This window comes from Lactuca saligna, chromosome 5, assembly GCF_052625555.1.
Source record: "Lactuca saligna cultivar CGN05327 chromosome 5, ASM5262555v1, whole genome shotgun sequence".
In the NCBI taxonomy this organism is placed as follows: domain Eukaryota; kingdom Viridiplantae; phylum Streptophyta; class Magnoliopsida; order Asterales; family Asteraceae; genus Lactuca; species Lactuca saligna.
In genome coordinates, this window is record NC_136421.1 from 205,981,405 (window position 1) to 205,987,387 (window position 5,983).

The 5,983-nt window shown below is 31.9% G+C and overlaps 1 non-coding gene across 1 annotated transcript; it reads right to left on the reverse strand.

Annotated features, from left to right (window-relative positions):
• Positions 1-5,531: 5,531 nt before the first annotated feature.
• Positions 5,532-5,623, reverse strand: LOC144999296 (small nucleolar RNA snR60/Z15/Z230/Z193/J17). The gene has a single exon (XR_013660809.1). It is a non-coding gene; the product is annotated as a small nucleolar RNA snR60/Z15/Z230/Z193/J17 (small nucleolar RNA).
• Positions 5,624-5,983: the final 360 nt, after the last annotated feature.

Genomic DNA, 5,983 nt, shown 5'->3' on the forward strand with positions numbered 1-5,983 from the left:
ATTTCATGATCATTATTCATGGCATAGGAGGATGAACTCTCAAAAGCAATTATTTCGTATAGAGTAGAAGCAGATACTTGGAATGCATTTGTTGAGTTTCTAGAAGCTGCTTGGGATTTCCAGTATTCTTTTATGGAGGAAAAGGAAAAGAAGGTCAAGTATGTAATTTCTAATTATGTCCATATTCAAGGTATATTTTAATTTTACACCTTTTGATTATGTAGCTGCAGAAACCTAGGTATATTTTAATTTTACACATTTTGATTATTTATTGGCCTTGAAAATAAAAACATTGAAGCACTTTTTTACTGTTTTCATTTGGTGCAGGTTCTTACTATCTTTGGTGCAACAGATAGTGTTAAAGAGCAATTTTACCAAGCAATTGATAATGTTTTTAGGCAAGATGAATTCATATTTTGTATCTTATTTTGTATTTTGTATGACAGTAACTTTTGTGCAATGGATAGTATTTTTTGTGTATGGTATTTTATTTTCTATTATGAGACATGAAATGCAAACTTAAATTGAAAATTAGTAAATATATAAATAATATTTTTTAAAAAATAAAAATAAAAATTACGATACGCAAAAATGTGTGTCATCTTCATTTATGACATGGCCTTTCTTGACAGTGACTTTAATGATACGCATTGCATGTCATAAATGCGCGTCGTCTCTCGTTATGACAGGGCTTTCCTTGACGCGCATTTGCGCGTCGTCTGAGCGTTTTACGACGCGCAATGAGCGTCGTAAAAGGCTGTTTTTCTAGTAGTGACCAAACACAATTACACCAAATCGAACCGACGATCACAATTGCACCGAATCGAAGAACATTGGAAATGTGTTGCTGCCGATTTCTTTGATCAACATTCGATCGATTCTACTAGTTCTTGCTGCCAAGTGCCGACTTCTACTTCTTGTTGTCGAAGAACACCAAAATCGAAGAACACCAAAATCGTAATATCGTAATCCTTCCTTTTTTTTTTTGATCGACAACTGGTGATTTGGTTCTACTTCTTGCTGGCCGACAGCTTTGCCTTTGATCGACACATGATCCTTGCGAGTTGCTACAATAGGCTTTGATCGACATTAGGTTTTGATCGACTTCACTGCCTCAAACTTCTTGAATCGTCTTCTCATATTGTTTTGTAGTTTATACTTGATAAAACTCCATTCAGTTCATGGAAAATTGGGTTCCAAATCAAGAAACACAAGTAAGTATTTGTATCTTAATCTACTACTCATTGAAAATTGAATAAGAGAATTTAATGAAAATAACCATATATGTTCTTTTACTTGTGTCATTCCATATTGATGAATTTATTTAAATGCTATTATGCTTTAGATGTATGATGAATCTATTTTGTTATTATGCTTTAGATTGATGATGAAGATGTATTTGTTGATAACACACAAGTTGAAGGAACAAGTCAAGCAACAAACCCGAAGAAAAGGAAATATGCCCAAAGGGCGGCTTGTTGGAACGACTATGATGTACTTCATATTGACAAAGTTAGACATAGCAAATGCAAAAAATGTGGAACTTTGCTCAAAACCGAATCCGGCGCAAACGGTACGTCTAGTATGATTAAACATACGGAAAGATGTAAAATGAACCCAAAAAATTTAGAAAAAAAACTAGAAAACCAAACCACTTTAAATTTCAAAAAAAAATGAAAACGGAGAGAATAGTATTGGGACTTGGAAGCATGATGAGAAAAGAATAAAAAAAGCTTTGTTAAACTTATTTGTAGTTGGAGAATTACCATTCAAGTTTGTAGAGAACGAATCATTTATTGAGTATACAAATGCATTGAACGGGAAAGTAATTTTGCCATGTAGAACCACAATTTCAAATAGAGTTACCGATTACTTTCTTAAAGAAAAGGCTAAGTTATTTAAGTTCTTCAATAATCCCCTAAGTAATGTGCATTTGACGACCGATTGTTGGACAAGCTCATGTCAAAGGTCGAGCTATATAGTGGTCACGACCCACTTTATTGATGAAGATTGGGTCATGCATAAAAGAATTATCAACTTTAAATCTCTCAATAGTCATAAGGGAGAAGACATTGGGCGCACGTTGTTGACTTGTCTTCAAGAGTGGGGTATCAATAACATAATGACCATAACCGTTGACAATGCTAGTGCAAATGACAAAGCAATCGAAATTCTAATGGAAAAGCTACCAAACTTGTACGATGGGGGGAAACAATTACACGTAAGGTGTATGGCACACATCCTTAACCTTATTGTTAGGGATGGGTTTGATCAACATCAATCTAGTATCAAGTGCATGCAAAAGGCCGTTAAATATATTAGGAATTCTACACAACGGATTCAAAGGTTCAAAGAATGCATGAAAGAGCTAAATGTGGAATCCAAAAAGTTTTTGTGCAATGATAGCCCAACTCGATGGAACTCCACATACGAGTTATTGAAGATTGCGGTGGAGTTGGAGAAGGTTTTTGGCATGTTTGAAGTCAAAGGTAATTTCATATTCCAATCCATTGTTTTTTTTTTTTTTTTAATTTTATATTTCAGTATTTTTACAAATTTTTAGCCAACTTTGAAGAGTCATAACATGTTCGTTATTTGTCCGATTAGCCCGATTTTTTTCCAGCTTGTAGTTTACAATTTGTACTACAGTTTACACTATTTATACGCGTTATTTGGTTGTATATTTAGTGAGTTATAGGCCTCTAAACATTGGATATTAATTCTGAGTTTTTCTGTTTCTGCATTTTTCCAAAATTTTAGCCAACTTTGAAGAGTCATAACGTCTTCATTATTTGTCCGATTAACCCGATTTTTTTTTCCAGCTTGTAGTTTACAATTTGTACTACAGTTTACGCTATTTATACACGTTATTTTGTTGTATATTCAGTGAGTTATAGGCCTCTAAACATTGGATATTAATTCTGAGTTTTTCTGTTTCAACATTTTTCCAAAATTTTAGCCAACTTTGAAGAGTCATAACGTCTTCATTATTTGTCCGATTAGCCCGATTTTTTTTTCCAGCTTGTAGTTTACAATTTTTACTACAGTTTACACTATTTATACGCGTTATTTGGTTGTATATTCAGTGAGTTATAGGCTCCTAAACAAAAGGTATTAAAGCTCTTTTTTTTTTTTACAAAAATAAATACTAACATTTACTTTATTATAATAGATCCTACATTTGTTCGAGACGTTTTGACCCCATCAAAAGAAGATTTCAACATTTGTAGAGCTATGGTTGGATTTCTTGAGAAATTCAAGGTGAAAACCGACATAGTATCGACGTCAACAAAACTGATGGCACATCGGTTTTTTGGAGAAATATGTGATGTGTACAAACACATTAAGGAATGGGCGGCTAGTCCCCAATTTTGTTTGATCGGGAAGGACATGATTGATAAATACGATAAGTATTGAGGCGATCTTGAAAAATTAAATGACGTTTTGTATTTTGCGGTCATATTAGATCCACGGTTCAAGTTTGATTTTCTTCAACAAGCTTTTGAGAAGTTGATTAAGTTGAAGAATCCACAAAAAGATCCTATGCTCAACTCGGAAGTCATTTTGAAGGCTAAGGTCTTAATACGGGGTCTTCAACAAAGATTTGAGAATTTTTTTTATTTCTACAAATCAAAGTTTGACAATACCAACTCTTCTCAAAATCAAACACATGGTCATGAAGATGTAGTTGTGATTGATGATGAGAATGACTTCATGGGTGATTTAATAGTTCAAACTGATTACCCATCGGCATCAATGGAAACAGAGTTGACACGATACCTAAACGAGCAATCAGTTAAATACAATAAAGATTTTGATATTCTACTTTGGTGGAAACAAATTGCATCTCGTTACCCTATTGTATCCCGTATGATGAAAGGTATAACTTTATTTTTTGTATACTTTTTTATATAATTATATTTTAACATTTTCTATGTTTATGCTGATAGATATTTTGGGACTGCAAATCTCTACTGTGGCGTCAGAGACGGCGTTTAGTACAAGCGGACAGATATTGGATCCATATAGAACAAATTTGTCTGCAAATATAGTAGAGGCTTTGGTTTGCACTCAAGATTAGGTAAGAAAATCATGAAAGTAAATTGTGGACAACATTGATGAAATTTTGAAAGACGATGAGGTCGCGAAAGCTTTAGAAGATGCGATAAAGAACGGAGATGGAAAGGGAAAACAACCAATTAATATTCTTGAATAGTTAATTCGTGTTTGAAAAATGTTATTTTGGATATCGGATAAAAACTTAAGATTCATATTTTTATTTGGGTGTTGAATGTTTAATGTTTAATGTATATACTTATGGATAGATTTTTGGATGTTTAATTTTTAATGTTTAATTTGTTTCTTTAAAAGGTTTGTTATGAAATCATAAACTACAAAAGTCATAAAAAATACAATATTTATTCAGGTTATTCGACTCCTTAACAAAAACACAAAGTAATACAAAATATTTGGGTTATTCGGACTATTAGGGTTATGCGGGTTATTCAACTACAAAATATTCGGGTTATTCGGGTTATATATTTATGAAATCATAAGATTCAAAAGTAATACAAAATATTCGGGTACAAAATATTCAGGTTATTCGGGTTATTCGAATCCTTAATCATCTTGCACAGGTTATTTGGACCGGAACCGAATCGAACCGAATAATACCCGAACCAAACCAAACCCGTATTGCTTATTTGGTTCGGTTTTCGGTTCATACAATTACCCTTATTCGATTTTCGGTTTATTCGGTTCGATTCGATTTAATTCCGACCCGAATAACATCCCTAGTTCTATCTAGGAGGATATCAGGCAAGTTATGAGACTTCACTTTAGAATCATAATCAATAGCTGTAACATCATATTTGAATGATTAAGAAAAGAAATATTTACCTTTTAAACAATTTACAACTCAATAATCATCATATTAAGCTTATGGTCCATAAAATTATTCAATACCATCATATTAAGCTTAGGTGTCCATAAAATTATAAAAAATCATGTGACAAATGTTGTGCACGTCTTATGGTATTAAGCTTAGGTGTCCATTAAATTATAAAATAATCATGTGACAAATGTTGTGCACGTGTTATGGTTGATGTATCATATGAATAAGATATGACCGATAGTTGTGCTCTAAGTTATATATATATATATATATATATATATATATATATATATATATTTCTAAAAGAATATGAATATTGTACTACTTTTCCCTAGTGAAGAAAATTTTATATAAGCAACAAATCCAGGAAAAAAAGGTTTAATAATAGAGAATGAAGTTTCCATAATTTTTTTATGGCCGGATTCGCTCAATTTAGATTTTTTTAAAATAATATGGTTTAATTTCAATTTTAAATTGTCACAAAACAAAAAAATGATCAGAACGCAAAAAATTCAGATTACTTCTATACATAAACCTGCAACTACACGAAATTAAAAAGGAAAAAACGCCAATTAAAATAACTTTGCCAATTAAAATAAAACTCAAATTTGAAAGAAACCCAACACTAAAATAACTGAGAGTTCATCAGATAGGAGCGAAAGACTAAAAAGATGTATAATCACAGAAGAACATCATTTGAACTATGCAAATGATCATCATTTGAAGCTCTCAATTAAATACTTAGATTTAAATCGAAAATTAAAACCAATGATCTAGATACTTGGCCTCATAGAGAAGATTAGATTTGACAACATAGTAAGATTCAGATATATGCTTGTCTATTATTAGAATTTAATCATCGGCCAAAAATATGTAATGAAAAATAGACTAAATCATCAAATAGGATATCAATCAACAACTAGAGGAAAACACCTCTACAGCTATAACGAAAGTCGAAAGGTACCTTTTCACAAACGATTAAAATGTAAAACGAACGATGGCTGATTTACTTGATAGCCCAAAACAAATATAAAAATAGTTGCGACTGAATCTGATAGATTTGTTCGTTGTTATTTATAGAGGCGCAAT